At 36.5% G+C, this 23,786-nt stretch overlaps 1 protein-coding gene across 6 annotated transcripts in view; it reads left to right on the plus strand.

The window, feature by feature from the left end:
* The first annotated feature begins 12,942 nt into the window (after positions 1-12,942).
* The window catches only part of LOC121314769 (engulfment and cell motility protein 1-like), a 154,749-nt gene continuing 143,905 nt past the window's right edge, over positions 12,943-23,786 (plus strand). For 2 of the 6 annotated variants that reach the window (XM_041248419.1, XM_041248422.1), the window contains exon 1: positions 12,943-13,071. The gene's annotated coding sequence lies outside the window, so the exon portion shown is untranslated. The remainder of the gene's footprint in view (positions 13,072-23,786) is intronic. The other 4 variants (XM_041248421.1, XM_041248423.1, XM_041248424.1 and 1 more) reach the window with 2 other exon arrangements.

Here is a 23,786-nt window from a genome sequence, read left to right on the forward strand (position 1 = left end):
CAAACTGAACGCAGTTGGGATTCAAGGAAACACATGTACATGGATTAGGGAGTGGTTAACATGTAGAAAACAGAAAGTACTGATTAGAGGAAAAACCTCAGAATGGAGTGTGGTAACCAGCGGTGTACCACAGGGATCAGTATTAGGTCCTCTGCTATTCCTAATCTACATTAATGATTTAGATTCTGGTATAGTAAGCAAACTTGTTAAATTTGCAGACGACACAAAAGTAGGAGGAGTGGCAAACACTGTTGCAGCAGCAAAGGTCATTCAAAATGATCTAGACAAGATTCAGAACTGGGCAGACACATGGCAAATGACATTTAATAGAGAAAAGTGTAAGGTACTGCACGCAGGAAATAAAAATGTACATTATAAATATCATATGGGAGATATTGAAATTGGAGAAGGAATCTATGAAAAAGACCTAGGAGTTTTTGTTGACTCAGAAATGTCTTCATCTAGGCAATGTGGGGAAGCTATAAAAAAGGCTAACAAGATGCTCGGATACATTGTGAAAAGTGTTGAATTTAAATCAAGGGAAGTAATGTTCAAACTGTACAATGCACTTGTAAGACCTCATCTTGAATATTGTGTGCAGTTCTGGTCACCTCGCTATAAAAAAGATATTGCTGCTCTAGAAAGAGTGCAAAGAAGAGCGACCAGAATTATTCCGGGCTTAAAAGGCATGTCATATGCAGACAGGCTAAAAGAATTGAATCTGTTCAGTCTTGAACAAAGAAGACTACGTGGCGACCTAATTCAAGCATTCAAAATTCTAAAAGGTATGGACAGTGTCGACGCAAGGGACTTTTTCAGCCTGAAAAAAGAAACAAGGACCAGGGGTCACAAATGGAGTTTAGAAAAAGGGGCATTCAGAACAGAAAATAGGAGACACTTTTTTACACAGAGAATTGTGAGGGTCTGGAATCAACTCCCCAGTAATGTTGTTGAAGCTGACACCCTGGGATCCTTCAAGAAGCTGCTTGATGAGATTTTGGGATCAATAAGCTACTAACAACCAAACGAGCAAGATGGGCCGAATGGCCTCCTCTCGTTTGTAAACTTTCTTATGTTCTTATGAGAATGTCTTTTTACTATTCTGCCCTCGCAAAAGAGTCCCCTTCTTAAGCTTAACAGATAGATAAACTCTTTCCAGTAACTGTAGTATTGAATGATGCTTTATTGACACCAGTTTGTAGGTACAGTGTTAGGAACTGAGTAAAACTGAAATAAACTACAGAAAACAAACGTAAGTACGGGTATGCTGAATACTATGCTTAATTCTCACTAATAGCACAGCATGTATTTTTAGGTATGGTATAATATTATCATAAACTCAGAAATATGCTGCCGTATGCAAAATAATTCTCCAAACATGGCAAAATCAATTACATAGAACAGATATCTCCGACCATGCAACTATCAAGAAAATACGTAAATCTATCACGCAAACGATCATCCATATAAAATATCATCATGAATTGAAAGGTGAGTATGTTATTATTGATTTTACTTACAGACAATGCTTCTACAAATAATTGCAAGAAGGATGGAGTTCGATGATATCTGCAGCTCCACAGAGCGACTTTCACCGTTGCTAACAAGGATTCTTCGTTACAGGAAATAGGAACTTAAGTAAACAACAGACCTTATCAGTAAACAGCGCCATCTAGTGGCCAAATGGAATTGACTTAAAAAATGAACTCAAACCAACTAAAGGGTCCAGAACACAGTGATAGGTAGAGATAAAAACACTTGTCCAGCGGTTAGTTTACGACTATTTCTAAAAACATTCTTTGTCAGTGGGGGAGTTTGTAACCAGACCAAGAAGACACAGACAAAAGTTTAAGATCCCCTCTGTATATTCTAATTATGTTACTTTCATGCACAGAATGATATGATGACCCCCCTTCTGACGCTACAACATCAAATTTGAAAAAAAAAAAAAACCTAAATACCTCTTATACACAATGAAATATAAGTCGTCAAACTAAGGTAAAATTGTTATTCTCCTACTTCCTCTTCCGTTTACTTTTTTAAGAGTGTGTAACAACTTTTCAAACAGAAAAGCTAAATAACTGGACATCTACCAATCACGTGATTCCACATGTTGGTCAACATCAAAATAAAACAGTGAACGTCAGCAGTTTGATATCCACAACATTTATATAAAACTGTTTATTTAAGTTTTAAAAACATCGCACAAATAACAATAATATATATATATATATATAATATATATATATATATATATATATATATATTGTTGATATTATTATATTGCTACAGGAATGATGTCCTTGAAGTGCACACAGCCTTAGCCTGCTGTGCCACTGCGATGTTGTTGAAATGCGTTAATTTGTTAAGTTTACTTCCATGCCTGACCAGCTTTCGCTGAAAACCTGAAGGTTCTGCTCTATACCATGTTTAAAAATAAATAAAGGAATAATTTATTAGGTAGAAATAAAATAAATAAAAAATGCATAGAGGAATAAATATATTTAGAAATAAATATTTTTAAATAAATAAATGTAGAAATTAATGTTTATATTATAACTGTATAAATAAATAAATAAATAGCAAGCCAGAACAATATATCATATTAATTGATTTGGCTGATGCTTTTATCCAGGGCAATTGACATTTGTACACATACACAAAAAGTACATTTCATGTAAAATAAATAAATAAATAAATAAATTGTTGAATAACGAGACATTAGTGCTTCTTCACTTGTAGCATACAGTGCCATGAAAAAGTATTTGCCCCTGACTGATTTTCTGAATTTATGCCACTGAATGTTATCAGATCTTCAACCGAAGTCTAAAATTAGATAAAAGAGAACCTGAGTGAACAAATAACACAACATTTTGATACTTATTTCATTTATTTTTTAAATAAAGTTATGCAACACCCAATGCCCCCGTGTGAAAAAGTAATCGCCCCCCTTAGACTCAATAACCTTTAGTAGCAATACTGCAACCAAACGCTTCCTGTTGTTCTCTTACCCCCATTGGAGGAATTTTGGCCCATTCTTTCATGCAGAATTGCTTCAACTCAGTGACATTTGTGGGTTTTCGAGTATAAACTGCATGTTTCAATTCCTGCCACAACATCTCAATGGGGTTTAGGTCTGGACTTTGAACAGGCCATTCCAAAACTTTAAACTTGCTTGTTTGTTTTGGATCATTGTCTTGGTGCATGACCCAGCTATGCTTCAGCTTCAGCTCACAGATGGATGGCCTGCCATTCTCCTGTAGAATTCATTGTTACAGAGCAGAATTCATGGTTCCTTCAATGATGGTGTGACAGGATGACAGAGTGTTGAGGCTCAGAGACAGAGTAAAGGCAAAAAATAAAGTTCTTTATTATACAAAAATAGTCAAACAAACAGGCTCAAGGGCCAACAAAAAGAGGTTCAAAATAAATAATCAAAATTAACTTACAAAATAAACAGTCAGGTTCCAGGTCTTTAAACAAAATACTTCTTTATTTTTAAAACACAAAACTCACCAACACAAAAGAACACACCCTCAAACAGAAAACACATACCTTCCAGCCAGGACCTCTCCCCTGGCTTTTATCCCCTGTGGCTGGAGCCCAATTAACCAATAATTATTCAATTAGAGCTCCAGCCACATTCTCACATGTTTTTCTGGCAGGGAAAAATTTAACCCCCTCCCTGCCAGTTCCAAATTCATATAGACGGGGAGTTCCCCGTCACAGATGGCAAGTCGTCCAGGTCCTGATGCAGCAAAGCATCCCCAAATCATGACACTACCACCACCATGTTTGACCATTGGTATGAGGTTCTTACTGTGGAATGCAGTGTTTAGTTTTCGCCAGACATAACAGGGCCCATGTTGACCAAAAAAGTTCCACTTTTGACCCATCTGTCCATAGAACATTGTTCCAGAACTCTTGAGGATCATCCAGGTGCTTTTTGGCAAACTTGAGATGAGCATTCATGTTCTTCTTAGTAAGCAGTGATTTCTGCTTTGCTACTCTACCATGAATCCCATTTTTGTCCAGTGACTTTTTGATGGTGGAGTCATGAACACTGACCTTAGCCGAGGCGAGAGAGATCTGCAGATTCCTGGATGTTGTTCTAGGGTTCTTTGTGAATTCCTGGGCGATTTTTCGCAAGACAGACACTCCTGGGAAGATTCGCTACTGTAACAAAATTTCTCCATTTGGACAATATGGCTCTGACTTTGGTTTGGTGGAGCCCCAGAGCCTTAGAAATGGCTTTGTAAGCCTTTCCATACTAATAGGCATCAACAACTTTTTTTTTTTTTTTTTCCTGAGGTCTACAGCAATTTCTTTTAACCATGGCATGATGTGTCTCTAGAACCTGTGTGCTGACAACTTCACTCTGACGGTAAGGGCCAAAGTTAATCAGATTTATATTGGGCAGGGCTGGCCCAAATCAGGCCTGATTGTTAACCATAGTATTCAAACAGTTGACCCTAATTATCCCTTTAATTGGGTTGAGTTAACTGGGGGGGAGGGGGGCAATAACTTTTTCACACCTGAAGATTGCATGTTTGATTACCTTGCACACCAAACAAATGAAAGAAGCACCAGACTTTGGTGTCATTTTTTTTTTCTCAGACTCCCTCTCGATACTGCTACAATCCCCAAAAAGATCTGATCAAATGCAATGTGAAAAATGTGCAAAAATGCAGAAAATCAGACAGGGGGCAAATACTTTTTCACAGCACTGTATGTGGAGTAGTGGTTAGAGCAATTTGCTCTTGACTGGAATTTTACGAAGATGACTACAAAAGATTTAGAAGTGAGTAGTTTTTCAAGATTTACGATTATCCTGTAAATATAGTATAATCGTAATTCTCGAAAAACTACTCACTTCTAAATCTTTTGTAGTCATCTTTGTATTACTTTAGTATAAATACATGTTAATTTGGATTCATGTGTTGTTTTTTTCTGACTTGATGTGAACGAAAAAACACACATTTGCCTGTTTTCCCATTGGAAATAGTGATATTTTGAAATGTCACTGTCCTGGTCACAAAAGCAAAGTTTGTGGGGAATAATAGCCATTTTCTATACTTTTGAGGCATAAGCAATTAGGAAATAACACTTACTACCCAGGAACAAAAATTGTGTTACATAGTGTTATTATTATTATTATTATTATTATTCCCAAAACTTTAAACTGCTGCTGCTTCGTGACTGATCAGGTTCTGACTTGGCAGCTAACAAGCTGGATACATTGGCTGTCTGATGCTGAAAAAATGTTGCTGTGCGTCCTTGGAATTGGCGCCCGGACGCATTTTTCGATAAAACCTTTCGAAATCTTCTTCTTGGGAACCGGTGAAATGATTTATCTGAAACTTGGCATATATCATCAGCAAACCCGCATGAAGTTTGTGAAGCACAAGTTTCTGCGATAAATTTTAATGTCAAAATGGCTGCCACAAATCTTATCGAAATGCGCCCTTAACAGCAAACTGCTGCTATTTGAAAACCATTTCACCAACAAACTCCAAACATGGTAGTTATTGTCCCCGTAACAATGGAATACAAATATGTCAAAATGGTTATGTTTTATAAAACAAGATGGCCACCAGGTGTATGTTTACGTCTGAAATTTAAAACTGCCTCAGATGACAAACGGTTTACCTGACTAACTCAAAACTTCACAAGCATCATCCTTGACACTGTAGCAATAAAACTGACTTTTAAGAAACATGCGTGAAAAACAAGATGGCTGCCTGATCCATTTTTGAAAAAAAAAACTTTCAAAATCTTCTTCTGTGGAACAGTTGAAGTTGCTGATTTTAAACTTGGCACATTGAGAACTAAAAACACTTAGATGGGTACTGATACTGGGGCTTGGGAGCTGTAAAACTGCCTGGCAGTTCTAGTTATTATTATTATTATTATTATTATTATTATTATTATTATTATTATTATTATTATTTATTGTGACTGTGAATTGAAGCTTGCACAAGTAATCAAAGCTCAAAAGTAGAAATGAACTCAAGGAGTTTCAGCTTGAACTGCAAGGAGTTCTACGGTTATGTCATCGGCAAAAAGGATGTTATGTGCATGGCCAAATCGTCTAGTTAGGATTAGGGTTATAATTAAGATTTCACTGACATTTTGCGGACCTGTTTAAACATTAAATAAACCTAGATAATATTTCAGAGCACTTTAAAAGCCTAAAAATAGTTGTACTTACTTCCTTACTAAAACAGAGCGCTGTCATTTGTTAAAAGGCAAGGATGCAACACCCCCCAGCAGCTGCTGCCGATATTCTCTGTCTGGTGTGGACCTGCCCATACATTGAGACTGCACATCTGCATCCATTGAATTGGTTGGAAGTGTAAGGCAGAGCTTTGCCAAGTTATACAGTTGTGGAAATCAATTAGAAACAGTCCCAAAACTAGGTTACCCAAAGGTATCTGGTATTGTTTAATAATGTCCATATATGCAGCACGTTTGTTGCCATGTTATTTGTCCCATCCAGGAATTTATTTTATCAGTACAGAGTCAAACAAAGAAAATGTTAAGTTATTTACCGTAACCCTGGTTCCCTGAAAGAGAAGACGACCTCTGAGCTCGCAATACCAGAGCTGCCGAAAGGCCCCTTCCTGGGATGATGCTCTCGGTCCCACCCACCGAGGGAATAAAACCGTCACTCACAAGAAGATCCTCCTCTTTTTCCATGGAACCTGTGAGGGTGACCGAAGTTACCTCATGGGTGGTGGTCGTCTTCTCTTTCAGTTAATCAGGGCTACGGTAAGTAACCTAACGTTCCCTTTCAATTCGATGATGACCACCACTACATTAGGTATGGGATAATGTATACCAAAGCTGTTGTGAGGGAGAAGGAACGGCAGCACATGAGGGACGCACAACACTATCTAACCCCAAATGTCAGACATTGAGGCACCCTTGAAAAGGGCCCAAGATGTAGCCAAACCTCTAGTTGTTGAGACAGTTTATTACTCTGATCCCCTGCAGCCACAGGGGAGCCAGGATAGCATCCACGCACTTTGAAAACGTAGGTGGAGATAGACAGTGGCTGAATGGCAGCACAGCAAACTCGTACACACTTCCTTGAAAGGAAAATCGCAGGTACTTTCTGTGCTCTGGACGAATGAGAACATGAAAGTATGCATCTTGTAGGTCCACGGTGGTGAACCAGTCGCACGGCTGGACGGATTGAGGGATGTGACAGTGTGTCAGCATTAAGAACCTCATTTCTTTTAAGAACGTGTTTAGGAGCCTCAGGTCTAAGATGGACTGAAAGCCGCCATCTTTCTTGGGTACCAGAAAGTACCTCGAGTAGTACAGCTCTATGTGGAAGATGGGATCTACAAGACGAATGGCTCACTTGTAAAGCAAGGCAGCCACTTCTTTCTGAAGTACCGAGGCTTGTAGAGGGTCTGTCATGAAAGTGTTTGTGACACCTCGAAAGGGAGGAGGTCCCAAGTGAAACTGAAGTGCATAGCTGGTTTGCACGGTGGCGAGCACCCAGGAGTCTGAGGTGCAAGCTCGCCAGTACTGCAGCTGTTGTGCCAAAAAGGGGGTCTGAGGCTGCCAGCCTTCAGGGGCCCTACTCAGGCTGCTGAGGCTGGGGCTAGGCAGTCTGGAGTGAGTGTTTAGGGTGCTGGCCTTGAAAACGTCTCCTATGATGCTGGTTTGTGGACTGACCACGACCTGCGTTCCCTCTGCCTGCTGGTTGGGCTCGGTTACCTGCTGATGAGCACTGTAGGTGATGCCTTAAGTCACCCAGTGGAGCTGTGGGGACTGGGACTGTTCTGGTGACAGTTCGAGTCTGGGGAGCTCGCCAGCGGCTCGACCTACCCCATGCAGAGGCATGGGGAGGGAGCAATGCGGCAACCTGACAGGACGCCTCTCGTTCCCGGTGGGATCTTAGCAGTATCTCCTCCACAGCTGGCCCAAAAGTATGACCCAGGGATATGGACGCATCAAGCAGCACAGCCTTATCCACATCAGGGACTCTGGCTTGTGTCATCCACAGCTGTCTACGAGCCACAACCGAGCTAGCCAGGCTCCGGCCAAGGGCTTGCCCCTAGAAACCAGAGATCTACAGCAGCATGCTGGACAGGAGATGCAACTCCATGGCCACAGGCTTAAGGAGCGGGGTCTCGTGATGTACACCATCCAAATACGTGGCCAGCACACTTGCTGTATTAGTCAAGCGAGTTGGCTGCGCTTCGGCTTCATAGACTCGCTTTAAATGAGTCTCCGTCACCCTGCATTGACGGTTCGGGCACGTCGGGCCGAGCTTATCCGCGCCTTCCAAGGATTATATATGAAAAGTTTAAATGCAAAAATACAAATACAATACCATGTTAAATACAACTCAAATGATCATTTCTTTCCATAAAATAATCTAATCGGCGTGCAGTATCGCAGTCGTGTGACCCTATTGGCAGCGCCCAGGAGGTAAAGTAACGTATTTAATCTTGTCAATTGTGATTTTATGATTATAAATGATGAATAATTAAAAAAAATGCAACAAAGTCCATTTTCTAACAGAGTGTATCAATGGTGAATTTAAGCATTTACAAATAATGCTTAGAAAACTGGTGTTCATTATCGTCAGCATATTTTAAGTGACTGAAAGCTGAAATTACTTTTTTAAAAACACACTTTTATTATACCAATACAGTATTGGTGAGTGATAATCAGTTTGTTTGAAAACCAGGCTTTAAACACTGATAATACATGCACAATAGGTGATTCCATGAGCGCTCCAGGGCTCAAGCACCAATGGGAAAAATAAGGTTCTGCACAGTGCAAATAAATTACCTGTTCTGTCAAATTATAGTGTGGATGCTTCACTAGCACAACTGTTATTGCAGCGTTTAAAAATATAAAATCCATTTATACAAAGTCTTCCAGCTTTCTTGAAAAGATTTGCGGTTCCCTTGTTTTTCTTTTGTATCTGTTTGCTCTCATTAGTATCTATAGTATTTTATTTCAATCATATATAAGTGCCACGTCAATCACATTGAATATAAAAGAAAAATAAAAGCTTAATTAAAAATTCTCAAGTCTGCAAAACATAAAAGTGCCTAATTGTGGTTTGAAACTGGAAAATGAGTGGATGGAAAATATTGTAAAGTGATTGCATCTGTATTTGTCACCTTTTTTTATAACTCTTTTGTCCAAAATTAGAAGCAATAATGGGCCCCAGCAGCTTTCCAATTGTGTCTATTTGCTTGATGCTTGACAAGGTTGCCCCGATTGCTTCTCCTAACTTGGGCTTTTGTGTTTGATATCACCACTTTAAACGGCTGTTGCGTTTTTCTAACTTGTTTTTTCTACATTGCCAATGTAAGTTATAGATTAAGATACACCGCTGTTTGGATCATTACATTAAATACCCATAAATACTGAATAAAGCACAGCAATGCAAAGAATAAATTGTACTTTTAAGGCACTGCCGTTTTCTTAACTGAATGACTAACAACTGTGCCTTTTATTTTTTCTATTTTATTGTTAGGAAAGTTTAATGTAGACAAACAGTGGAAAATGACTTTTAGCCTGTGAAATGTTCACATATGTGGCTTCCACAGTCTCAGCAAAATCTTGAATGTGAAATAACTAAGAAAATCACTGGTGTGAGAAAACCCACAGCATTTCACTTTTCATGGATTGTATGAAACCCCAGAGATTATAGATTTTATTTTAATGAAAAATGTGTCAGGGCAGACAGATGTACTACAAGGAACTGAAACCCCAAGCCTTAGTATTTTTTTATGGACTCATTAATCTTGACATTTTTTAAAGTTGATTCAGTATGCACTAATAAAAGCTTCCCTTTCTCTTTGCGTGCTGCTGTCTTGGGAGAAAAACGTATGGTAAGCTTTTTTTTTTCTTTCTTCTGACAACTAAGTAAAATGTTTTGTAACTTCTTCAATGCATATTTGTGTTCCAGAGGATTATATTATTAAAGTGGGTTTGCCATCTCCCATTCTTTCTTATGTTGACAAATAAACTACATCTAATGGGCACAGTTATAGGGAGACTGTAAACATAGATAGACAAAGCTACACAGTGTTCTATATACAGCAAAATCTTCACATGGATGGCATCAAACATTTCTTTAACCAATGTGATTCTGCTTCACCGGTACTTCCTCACGGTGATCTACTTTCTAATGATAATGATAGATCTGATTTTATATTTACCACCGCGACTGGGAATTTCTGTTACGAATATACCTAATACAGCAACTTTTTATCACAGGCCTCTATGGACTGACCCAAAAGATTAATCATAAGAATTCACAATGGGTGTGGGCACCCGGATAGCCTGGACTTTAAATCAATGTCTTCCTTGGGAGTTGAAGCAAATGTTGAAATAAGGTGTTCAATTCACAGAATAAGTCTGTTAGGGTACCTAACACATTTTCAGCAGAAAATAAAATGGGTTTTACAAATCTTGGATAATTACTTTTCCAATTGCTGGACAATAATCGCTCTGCCAGCAGGTGCTATGCCAGGTTTAAATGTACCATGCACAATCAACTCGACATTCATTTCTCAATTAGTTTTGGGATTGTCATGAGCTACTGAACATGTCCTAATAAAACAGTTTAAATAAACACAATTCTTTGCAACTTGCATGTACTGTAGTTCTAAAAGGAAACACTCCACACTCTCAAGCCCAATTTAAGTTTGAAATCCTGTGAATATAATTCAGATGAATACATTTATTTTTTAGATCGATTAAGAATGGATTGATCCAATAATTGCTTTCTGAGTGTTCAGTTAAAAACATGTCACCTTCATTTAAATAACAAAAGCAGAAAGGTCACATTGCCATGCAATATAACAAAGTAAATACCAGATGCTTTATTGTAAGCATTAAACAGCGAGGACAGTAAGGTGTTTGTTTACAGCAGTGAATGGTGGGTGTGATCATGTTTTTGCAGCTACACCCATACACATTTTACTCTAAACAGCACTTATAAATATCAAGCACCATTTAGTTATCCAAACAAACTATTAAGCAAGCTTTGTGAATCAAACCCTATATTTAACAATACAGTTCAAACGTACAACAAAATGATGTGATACATTCAATATTCAAGTGTAAACTAACAAGGCATAATACAATAATAAAAACAAACGAACAAAAAAAAAAAAAAAAACAACATATAATGAGAAACATGTAGTTTAGTGTGTATATTTTACCTATTTCCAGAAACAGTTGGTCTAATTATGTTGAAATGTGTTAAGACCCTTCATCCAATGGAGTCTGTGGGGATATGACCGTGTCATGTATCTTCTGTCTGTTTGTATGTCACACTTAATTTTTGTTTATGTGCATGTAGTAAATGGCATGGTGATTTATTTATTTTATTAATTTAACCAAAAGCTCTGATTTTCTATATATAATCATACTAGGGATGAATGTCACCGGCATTCTTATTTGTCCCTGCACTAATACATTTGGATACGCTCCCCTTGTCTCCACACAGCAGTGCAATACATTTTTATAGAAGTCAAATTATAGGCTGCAGTGCGCTAAGGGAAATGTAGAGGGACTAAGGTCATTTTTTGAGGGTCACAAAGTAGAATTCAACTATTGCTACTACCAGTAAACGTTTCTGAGAAATGATTTAGTTACAAAGCCCTGTGGTATTTTCCAATATTATTAGAAACCAATTTTAGGCAAGTGGATTGTAATTGGTTTCCAGTAATTGATAATATTCATTATGCCATTATGATGGACTAATTGGATTGAAGTGTTTTTTTTTTCCCCAAGCATTAAAATACAACTATTAGACCTAAATATGGAAACACTTGAGAAATGTAGGATTTACATTTGTTGAAAATTCAACTTAATTTGCCACGTCTCTGCCCACTTTTGTACGTAAGACAGTTCTCAGTTTTGCATGTCTAAATCTTTTGGAATTTCTGTTCCTTTAAGCATCACACTGATTTACCACAGTGCCCTACATGGTGACCCTGCATTCTGTTGAAAGTTTACTACACAGCAGCTGTTTTCTAAACTCTAGTCCACACCCTGCATTTTTACTTTATTTTACAATGATGCCAGAGTTGATGTCACTGCTCTACAGTTTTGTGTAGAGGTGCACAATAATTGGTTTAGGTTAAATATAAACATAACCCTATGAATGTGCCTGTATTAGCGTGGATTATTATCAAGAACTGAGCAAAACAGCATGCATTTGCTTTAAATTAGTCAAGAAAGCTGGTATAAATCTAAACTGGCAGTAAAGTAAGGCATTTTGTGGTTCAGTGACAGTTCTATGTTGCAGTGGTAAAATTACACATATTATCAGGAGACAGATAGTAACAATTTACCTTTGATGATCTTTGTTACAATTAATTTCATTAATGTGTTACAGGTAATATAATCTCATCTGTACTCAGGTAGTATCCTACCCATGGAAAACTGCGTGGGCTCAGAAATCTTGCAATAGGGGATGTGTTTTGTTTTATTATATTTAAAAATACATGTCGCTGATTTAATCAAACCAATCAGTCACGTGAGGTTTTTCTAATACCATAAAATCAAACTAAACTGGTAAAAAAAACAAAAAAACAAAAACAAAAACAGAAAAAAAGTATTATAATTAAAAATAATAATTATCCTAAGAACATGTAATATTGTTGATGCTATAAATCTGTCTTAAAGTCAGTGGCTCGTTTGTTCAATCTAATACTGTATTGCATTTATTATTTTTTATTTGGCTTCACTGTGTACCAATATCAAATCCTTAATTCACCCCCGCCCCCCCCGCCTTTAGCATGCCCAGTTGTTGCAGCAGCAAAAGGGGACGGCAAAGTTATATATTATTGTCAGCAAGAGTTGCAATGTAATTGGTCCGTATTACAGAGGTTAGGGCTACACAGTCCTACGCTAGTTGTAATGTAATTGGTCCGTATTGGCAAGTAGTAGGCGGAGGAAAGAGGAAGTGAAAGCATTAGCACATCGGCATCGGAGGAGAGTAAATAAGTTAGTCTGTCCGTGATACATATTCAAAACATCAGCACTTTGATGGTGGAAGAAAAGTCTTTTAACACACAGGTTAGTAACAGTGCTTTTATTCAGTCACTGAAACGCGTAATCATAGTCGATTCTACAGGAGTGGAAAATCCTGCTTTCTGCATAATCACTTATGAACTCCGGGATTTGTCTTTTTTTTTTGGTATAATCTATTTGTATCGAAACTATATTTTGACAGTTTGCAAGTGTTTTTTTTGTTTTGTTTTTGTTTTTGTCGCCACGGCAAATGCGATTTCTGTTTCGAATCGGGGTTGTTTTAGTCTTGTTGCGCTAAGTGCTGTTGTTATTTTCTTGTGCTGGCTGCTTGGCTCGCTTGGTGGTATGTTTTGGTTCGCCGGTTTTATTTTTCTTGTTCAAGACGTGCTGCGAGGCGGGTGTTTTATAGTGTTATTTTTACGAACTCGCGGTCACATGTTAGGAAACAAAGTAACATGAAAGTAAAGCTATAAACTTTCTTTCGATGGCACCCCAAACAAAATGTTTAAAATGTAGTATATGGACGCGTTCCCACGGCACTTAAAAGCTGATGTGGACATCGATGTGTGACTTGAAGTTTTTAGTGTGTATTCTGGTGTCCGCATGTGAGATGGGAGACAACAGTGTTTTATCTCGTCGTTAGTACGCATATATTTGTTAATTAAAAATCAGCAAGCAAATTTTGTGACGTGTGAACCTTGTCCAAATCTGAGATAATATAAAATACAAAAGAACATCTCGTTAATTAGCTTTTGCAGATGTGCATAAAAATAGGGTTATCTTCAAAGGCAATTTCCTCCCCTTGTACAGCAAAACAATTTAGAGTGTTGTTGTTAATAAAATAATTACTATTACACTTTAACAATTATTTAGTTGCTTCTGCAGCACTGTAAGCTTCATAATCAACGAAATGCCGCATTTTACCCGCTAATAGGTTTACTGCTAATTAACTTTGACCGCATTACAGCAATGATATAGTATTGTTATTACCCAATTCCCGGAAGTATATACAAGGGTTTTTTTTTTTTTTTTTTTTTTTTTTAATTTAATTATTAGAAATTGTTCTTGCATAGTACACAATTACTGACAGGTGTTTTATGCCCTACTGTAGTCTGCATTTGTAATGAATGCCTTAAAATAGAAGTTTCCCACCCAAGAACATGGTTGGCCTAATGGGTCACTGAACAGTGACAGGCCATCCATTTCAAATCTCCCCCCATTGGACTGGTATGGTACGAATCGATGGAGACCACACTGGCAATGCTCATGCATGATGTGGGAGTTCACAGTGCTACTCGCCTCCACTACCAGGAACTTCAGTACAAAAAAAAAGAAAGGAAGATTAGAATACCAAACTACATTATCATTTATTTTGCTGTAGTTGAGGTACATCAGCAGAGTCTATGTCGGTTGTTTTCCCTGAATTGTTTACATGGAATGGCAATTGCACATGTTTGTCAGGTTTTATGCCGTTCTGGGTTTGGAGAATTCAACACATACTGTGAACTTTGGCTTAGTAGTTGGGATGTGCTTCTCCACATTTGTAAACCTAAAATCCACTGAGAACACCACTGTTACCCTGAAAATAAAAAAAAAAAAAAAAGTCTGTGCCACATCAGTGGTTTTAATGAGTCAAAAAAGGATTTAAAATCATAAATAAAATATACTTATGTCAAACGGAAGAAGACATACAAGCTGACTGGATAAAAAAAAACAAAACAAAAAAAAAAAAAACTATATTTTCTCATTATTGGAATTAGATGTGAGCTGTAGTCTGTACACTTACTACAAGGAACTTATTTTTAAGGAACATTTTTCCACCTGTGAAAGAATACAAAACGAAATGCGGTCACTTGTGGAGTGGTGAAACAACCACACAGTTTTCCAGTGTCTGATCGAGAGAGGCACAGAGCTGGATGTTTAGGTCAGCACTGAGGTGCATCCACAGTGTTTTGAGCGGAAGCTCGTGTGGTGCCTGCCAGTGTCATTGCTCCTCACTTTATGAGCTGTACATTTACTATTCTAAAATGCACTACAAACAATACTGCACATCCAAAATACATTAAAATAAATAAAGTATTATTTGTTTATTGTTCAATATATAGCCTTTAAAGAGTAAGTAGCAGGGTTTTGAGAAATATAGCGTGTTGCTACAGCTGTTTAAATAACATACCTTTTCCTGAAAACATTTTACACTTAATCTGTTACAAAGCTCTTTTCAAAATGTCCGCTCTAGTGAACTGACTGCACTAGTGAGTGCAAGGATTATTGCCCACATTGTCAAGCAGATAACGCAGCAATAACAATCCATGATGTGGTACGGAATGGAAAAGCCAGAGCACTTGTTAGGTTTTTTTTTTATTTCACCACTCTCCCTGCAGTGATTTAGAAGGCAGATCTCGAACCTCAGTGCACTAGAGCAGCCATTTTGAAAAGAGCTTTGAAACTGACTTTAAAGTTTTAAATGTAAAAAGTAGTCAGGATGCTAACAATGAAAATAAAACTGACAGGTACATTATTTAAACAGTTGTAGCAACACGTGGGGATGTGTAACGCTGTATTTTTCAGAACCTGCTATTTACTCTTTAAAGCAACACTGTCATCACTGTGACAGAGAGCAATTTTGAATGTTCTTGTGTACATCTAGGTATCATTTTTTTTAAAAAGGTTCAACACAGCCAGTGTTTGTTTGCTTTCTCAGAAAATAAAAAATAAAAAAAAAATCTGAGTAGATACATTTGTTAAAAGTTGTCTAGTTTCTAATACTGTTTCCACAGTCTGTGATTTTACTTGACTTCAGAGTAGCCGTTTAAGAGTGTTAACAGAATGCCATGTTCGAGATTGTTTTGCTTAATGCTGGCTGTAGTTCCCAGTCTTCGCTAATAAAAAGGACTTAGGCAAAGACATGTAGGGTACAACAACACAGCAAATTGGCCAGTGTAATGTAACACTTTTCCAGTGTATATATTACACTTCTGAAAAAGATAACACTTTCATAGTGTAAAACATTTAAACAGTATTTCCCTTACCCTATTTCCCAATCCCAGTGTCCTCTGCTTCTAATTAACATATTTGTGGAGCCCGGCCCCAGGCACGGCACACAATCAGCCAACAGGTGGCAACGGCGAGTTAGTCCAGCAGTGCCCGTTACAATATTAGCCTACTTTGAACTTCTCCGTCAGTTCCAGAACCCGCTGACTAGAATCCGTGATGCTGGATTAGTGTACTTTATTTTACACTGTGAAATATACCTTAGTTTAGATATGAAACAACACAGCGTGCTGTCAAATGTGAAAATTTTACACGTAAAAACGGTTAACACTGGGATTTGAACACTGGCCAATTTGCTGTGAAAACACTATTGGACACATTAAGGCTTCCTACCTTCTGTTCTGAACTTACTCTTTTCTAAGTTTTTTTTTTTTTTTTTTTTTTTTTTTTTTTTTGTTTTTTTTTTTTTTTTTGGTTTCAGAGGTTTTCATTGGGCTGAATTAGTGTGTTGGATGTATTGAGTTTTTTTCCTAAATGCATTGTTATCTGTAAGTATAGGCACTTTGCTTTAAGTTAAAAGCCAGGAGATTATTAGTGCAACCTTTACTCTAAAATATACATGCACATCAGCATTGGCGTATGATGCTCTCTACATGATTATTGTGAATCTTTTTTGGTGTGAATTTTACAGGTTCAGACGGTACCTTGCATGTAAAAATCTATTATTTTGTCAACCATTTTGTGGTAGTCTATTTCAGTTTAATTTAGAAACATTTTACAAATTACAGAATCATCTTAATTTATCGTCATACATTTTTTGTTGAACCAGATAGATAATTGTATCATCAAATCCAGGGTAATATTTAATGTACAGTTGGAGGAATCTGAAGTATTATCAGCATTTATATGCATTTTGTTACTGGATGTTACAGGTTTCTGAATATTTAACATTGATTGAAACCTTCCAATTATTGTAATGCCCTCTTAGTGTACTTTTCTGACTATGATTGTCTTGAGCTCCTGATCTTTTATCTGTACTGGCCAACTCCCTCAAATCTCAAGGGGACATTAGATCCTGCACCTAGGTTGTACTTCTACAGTCCAGTAATCTTATCTGATGTTCTGTTTTGTCAGAATATATCTCTCACAATAGTAATGTCAGTGTGACCACACTGTAGTTTTATGTCTGTAGTGTTTAGAAAAATAAAAATTACAATTGCTTAATACTGCAGGTTTAATAGCATTTCTAACCAGCTTAAGAAGCAGCCATTTTTGACAACTATACCAGTTTTAATATTTTTTATCACCAGTTGCACTGTGTAAAAGACAATAGTTTAGTAAGCATTTGGTTCCATTGAGTGGTTCTTGTCATGTGATAAACCACAAGATCAAGTTTGTAGAAGTTTGTGAGTGGGGAAATTCCAACGTTCCCACATGTTTAGGGTTATAAGCGAAGCGGGTGCTGTATCTGATTCACAACTGTCTGTTTGCAAAATGATTTCAGTATAGCCTTCCAACGCACATCAAAGTACTAACAGACAAACCTTTCAGTGTTATTGAAATGTACTCTTAAAAAGAGGACAAATTTTGCAGGAGGAGGGTACATTTTATTTTTGTACTTCAGCACAAGCAGCCTTGTTAAATTGTTTAGCTGTCCACATTTGTTTATTTGTATGGGAAACCTACAGTATAATTTTAGGACAGCAAATGCTCTGCAGTTTTGAAGAATAAACCACATGTACATTCAGAGTTCTTTGATCTCAAAGTACCGCTGCTAAAGGGAAATGCTGCTACAGGGTCACAAATGAGCAGTTTCAGATATAGGGAATTTTATTGTATTCTTTTTTTTTTTTTTTTTTTTTTGTCTGTGTTCCTTGAAACCCATTATATGTCGAAACTATTTCTACAAGTCTTTTAATGTAAACCTTTGCTGGTATCGTCCGACAGTAGCAGAAAATTGTGTGAAAACACTTGTGCCTTGTGGTTAGTGTGTTCTTCAAAACAAAAATGAGCGTCCTGTATGATGTAGGTAGGCCTAGTATTTTAACCAGCAATCTGTTCTGACGTGAATTGAGTGATGTGCTGAAAGATTCTGAAGCTGCTATGATTGTAACCTTTTTGACTAGTCGTGTAGAGTTGTTTTTCAAGTTAACCTTGAAAAGTGCCCTGGGCGATTCTATATAAATAATGTTGTTGTGTTGCATGGTGTATGTGGGAACCAGAAACAAAACATCACATGATTTTTTTTTTTTTTTAATAATTAGAATCATTACCCCTTAGCAGTCCATTTATTCAGCGCCTATCAGGCGCGTCAGGTCCAATTTATTTTCACACACACCGTTTATTTTACACGCGCTGTTTTAAATGTGTTTTTTTTTTTTTTTTCTCAGTAAAACAGGTTTACAAGACATGCCATATCAACAGGACAATCCATACTGCATCTCCAGCCAGGCCCCACCCCTTGTTTACTGTATTTATCACATACCTCTTCATAGTTGTGCATACTGATAAATCCTCTCCTGATCACTCGTTTTTTCACCAAACTCCTCAGTAATGCGATCCAAGTCATTTATTTTGATGACTACAAAAGATTTAGAAGTGAGTAGTTTTCGAGATTTACAATTATACTGTATTTACAGTATAATTGTAAATCTCGAAAAACTACTCACTTCTAAATCTTTTGTAGTCATCTTTGTATTACTTTAGTATAAATACATGTTAATTTGGATTCATATGTTGTTTTTTTCTGACTTTATGTGAACGAAAAGACACACATTTGCCCATTTTACCACTGGAAATAGTGATATTTTTAAATATCACTGTCCTGGTCACAAAAGCAAAGTTTGTGGGGAATAATAGCCATTTTCTATACTTTTGAGGCATAAGCAATTAGGAAATAATACTTACTACCCAGGAGCAAAAATTGTGTTACATAGTGTAATTTATACACACAGAAAAAAGGGGTGAAAGACACCAATGAAACAGAGAAATGATATTTGAGGCACAAAAACTAACAATGTCACATTATAGGTACCATACTACCAAATGAGACAGAAGAGAAAAATGTGAAGCAATTTCTAAATTAAACAAGATGATAAGCAGTATTAATTTGAATACAGAAAAGGTAAACTATAAGCTCTATTTTGTTTTCTATTTTTTCATGTATTCCATTTTTTCTTTTGCATTTTATACAAAAATAAAATAAACAAAAACACACATTTTAAGTTTCTAAAAATATTCACGGGACCAACCAGTCCTTATATTTATTTTTAGTCTTCCAAGATTCTGAGTATACCTTCCCATGCTGCTGTCTCTCATTAACTGCCAAGTCTGAGAATAATCAAGTGCATTAATAAATAATACATTAAAAAAAGTTCATTTCTGTTGCATTTTCTGTAAACATTAATTTCTACAGTAAGTTGTATTTTTTCTTTCATTTTTAATGCATTTTTTATTCTGTTAACTGTTGCTCGATTAAAATACATACAAATAACAATAAGTAATGTATTGGCATTTACTTGAACAACGTAGCTTGAAAGTAAATGTCCGTTACATAAATATCAAGTTATAGGTATATGAAATGGAAAAACATGGAAACTACTTCAAATGGAAAAGAGTAATGTTGAAATGGAAAATCACTTTGGTCTACAAATTACATACACAAATGGTTTTGGATATTTCTTATTCCTTTTATTAATACAGAGTAGCACAAACTGACATACCACTTCTTTAGGAGATTAGCATGAGTTACTATAGGAAATCTGGAGCAGCTTCCCTTTTTGGCTTGTGCTTGCAGTCTGATACAAAACACTGCAATACATGGCTTACTAGAAATCACATTGTTTATTTAGTACCCTGGACAAGGGTAAAAGTTATTTACGTAGATTGTCGCCATGAGAGCCACTCAGATTGATGAAACAACTATACAGCTGGTGTGCGTAGGAGACAGAGTAAAAAGTTTCAAAGTGAAAGCAAACGCAATTAACCTATTCATTAATGCCTACATTTGTACTGTGTATCTATGTTTGCACCATGCCTTTCAGCACCCTAAAGGTTTGGAGGACATCAGGGTCATAAGTGAAAGCTATTAAAATAATTTCTGGCACTCAGTTCCACAGGGACAGTGAGTGACAACACTGTTTTAAGAATGATTTTGGTTTTGTAAATAGCGTAAACTAGAGAAGAGTCTTCAAGGCATTATAAATGTCAGAAGTCTGGAAAACCTTGTTCCAGCTGAGCTCTCAGTTACTTAATTGAACCCTTAATGGAACTAATTAGAGCTTTTTACTAATTTTAAGGAGTTGGAGATTTCAAGTTAAATAAATATAAAATTCTATAAGGAACTTGAATTATCCAACATTTTGTAAGCTAATCAATTTAAAAAGTCAAATTTAGCAAATTATTAGTTCAGTTAACCCTTTGCAGTCCTATGTTGGACCAGTTCCAACATTACAATTTTCCCTTTCCAGTCCGACGTAAAGCACATGTCTAGTCGTTTTTTCTCCGGAAAAAGCCAAGAAAACCTTTCAATGGCTGAGTGAGACCGATAAGAGCCGGAAAAAAAAAAAAAAAAAAAAAAAAAAAAAAGGGTGTATCTGATAGCCCCGTGCACCACAGAGATAACGCGGACATAAACAAAGGAGATAGCCGCTTCTGCATCCAGCACTCAAAGAATGTCACAGATTTTTGCTGAGCTTTTTGAGATGTTATAGTAATAAAATAATGACTTGGATCACATAATTGAGGAGTTTGGTGATAAAACGATTGATCAGGAGAGGATTTATCAGTATGCACTTCTGTAAAGAGCTGTGTGAAAAATACAGCGAACAAGGAGTGTGGCTTGGCTGGAGATACAGTACGGAGTGTCCTTTTGCAATTCATTACCTTTTAAACCTGTTTTTCTCTGGGGGGGGGGGGGGGGGGGGGATTTTAAACGGCACGTGTAAAATAAACAGCTTATGTGAAAATAAATTGCACCCGACGTGCCTGACAAGGACTGAATAAATGGACTGCAAAGGGTTAAGCTTTCAATTAAGTAATTGATAGCTTGGTTGGAGGCAACTGATTATGCAGCAAAAGATCTGACCATTGCATCTTGTAGCTCATATAGTGATATATGTGTTTTAATAAAGATTGAATCAGCAAAACAAAGCACATAAAAATAAAATAATCAACAGTCATATTCATTAATTCCGCAACGTGAATTTCGTTTCCTGAATTAATTGTACATGCTAGGTTTCAGATCGATCTAAGTCGGTGCATAAGACATTTTATAATGCTATAACATATACTGTTTGTACACTTCGAGTAAAAAAGACGATTTTACATAGAAAATATAGGTTGTTTGGAAACATAAGCCCAGAAACTAAATGCCCTCAGAGAAGGAATGTTTTACTCGATTTACATAAGTAATGAATTGTGGAAATTGTTTTACTGGAAACCTACTTTTTATTCTATTTTAGGTGGATCATTTGAGAAAGTAGACGGCAATTTAGCCAGCTGGAAATGAGAAGGCTGAACTTTTTAAAGTAATTGGAGCAATGTATATAAAATCTAAGCAAAAAATAAAAGTAAAAAAATCTGCTACGTTTAGTGCATAGATTCCAGTACCAGTGAGCATTGCCATTGTGAACGTGTCCTGTAAGACCGAAGTAATCCTTTAGATAAATATGTTGACAACGAACTGTTAGAAAGGTTTAGTTTTCACTGATGTGAGTTAATGAAATTAATTGATGAATTCCCAGACCGTGTACAACGCAGGTCTGAATGGAATAGTGCATTTCACCGAGCCATGCAAACGCCCTGAGATTTGAAATGCCCCGTTGGCATACAAATATAGTTGGAGACATGGTAAATGTACACCGAACAACTGCCTGTCATGCAACTTGCCGAGTTTTGCTGGCACTAAAGTGATGACTGCACAGGCATGTGTCGTATCCAGATGAAAGAGAAGTTGTCAATATAAAGCAAATGATTAGGGCGAAATCAGGAATCCTTGGTATAATTGGCTGTATTGATGCCACCCACTTCGGAATTACATATTTTCCCGATTTAGCTAATACATAAATGTTAACAAAAACATACTAATGTGTTGAAATGTGTACTTTCAGATATAATTTATAAATATTGAAAATCGGGGAATCTAATAAAGAAATCTGTGAAAAAATACATGGAACTTAAGTCTGTATTTTACCCTTGGCATCCAACATTTAGCTAACGGATACATCCGCATAGCATCTATTTTACAATCAAATTTTACTTCCTTGCCCTTTCATAGCTAAGTTAGGAAATTGAGACAAGGTGAACAGCCATTCAATTTTTCCTCTTTTGAATGTTTATACTTTGAAACAACATTTTGGTGCAGGTAGTAAAATTTGACGAGGTAGTACAAATTGATGTTATACCGGATTGCGGGAGGGAATGATGGTAAGTGGGTTGTCTATTTTTGGGCAGTTTTAGCAAAACACTACAGGTATTTTTATTTTTGTATTTTTTATTTTACAGAAAGAAACAGTGTTTTATCAAGTAATAGAGGATATCTGACGTGATTGGCGCAACACACATAGAATCAGAATCAGAGAGACGCACACACACGACCCCTTCCTGTGTCAGTAGTTAAGGAATACAATCTGAAAAGCCATTAGTGCTTAACCCTCCTATTATATTAAGAATTTAGGTACATCTGTTATGTTTTGAGAGATATTAAGCTGATGCAAATTCAAACTAATTTAAACAGCCTTAAATTGATTAACTGTTTTTAGTTGCAAAGGTTTTATTCTTTTATGGTCTTTTAGTCCAGGAGCTGTGATAAAACTTCTGATTGCCAAGCTGGAAACTCCTCATTTTGGAGTGTCTTTACCAGTGAGTTGCTGTTGCAATACTGACAGTGGAAATTAGGCTCTGCTTTGTGTGTGTGTGTGTGTGTGTGTGTGTGTGTGTGTGTGTGTGTGTGTGTGTGTGTGTGTGTGTGTGTATATATATATATATATATATATATATATATATATATATATATATATATATATATATATATATATATATATATATAAAATGTTTGTTTTTTTGTATATAAATATCTCCAGACAGGTGCAACCATTTCCAGAGATAATAATAATAATAATAATAATAATAATAATAATAATAATAATAATAATAATAATAATAATAATAATAATAATATAACAAATTGAAGAAGTTTGTTTTATTCCTGCACACAAATCTACATTGATAAATGCCACAGGTCACAATGACCCCAAAACATCTTATTTGTACACATGATCTGTTCTAAAAAAAAAAAATAACCATCTCAAAGGTTCTGTTTTCTGTGTATTAGTTCATGACCCCAACTTAGGAAAAGTCATTAAAATATTATACAGGAAATGAAAAGAAAGATAGCATTTAAGGTAATTGACCTGAAACCTAATAGGAGGGATAAAAATGTGCAGAGTAAAATACTCTGGCCTGCCTACAACTTTTTTTCCAATCTGGCCCCCTTCAATTTAAAAAAAAAAAACTAGTTGAAGAGCCCTGCTCTAACTAAGACAACTCTATCTGTCCAGGGTATACGAGAAACACATGCAAGCAGTTTTACAGCAAGTACAGCATAAACCTGTCTGTGTTGTTGCAGATGAAACTACAGGTGGGAGAGATATGGGTCCTGAACATTGTATTTAATCTGTAATTTTATGAAAATTGTATATTTATGTAATAATGCCCCTCATTTTCGACTAGTCTGTATATTGTAATGCCAGCAATAAGCTGTTTTTTCA

The sequence above is a fragment of the Polyodon spathula genome, chromosome 4 (genome assembly GCF_017654505.1).
Source record: "Polyodon spathula isolate WHYD16114869_AA chromosome 4, ASM1765450v1, whole genome shotgun sequence".
Classification (NCBI taxonomy): Eukaryota; Metazoa; Chordata; class Actinopteri; order Acipenseriformes; family Polyodontidae; genus Polyodon; species Polyodon spathula.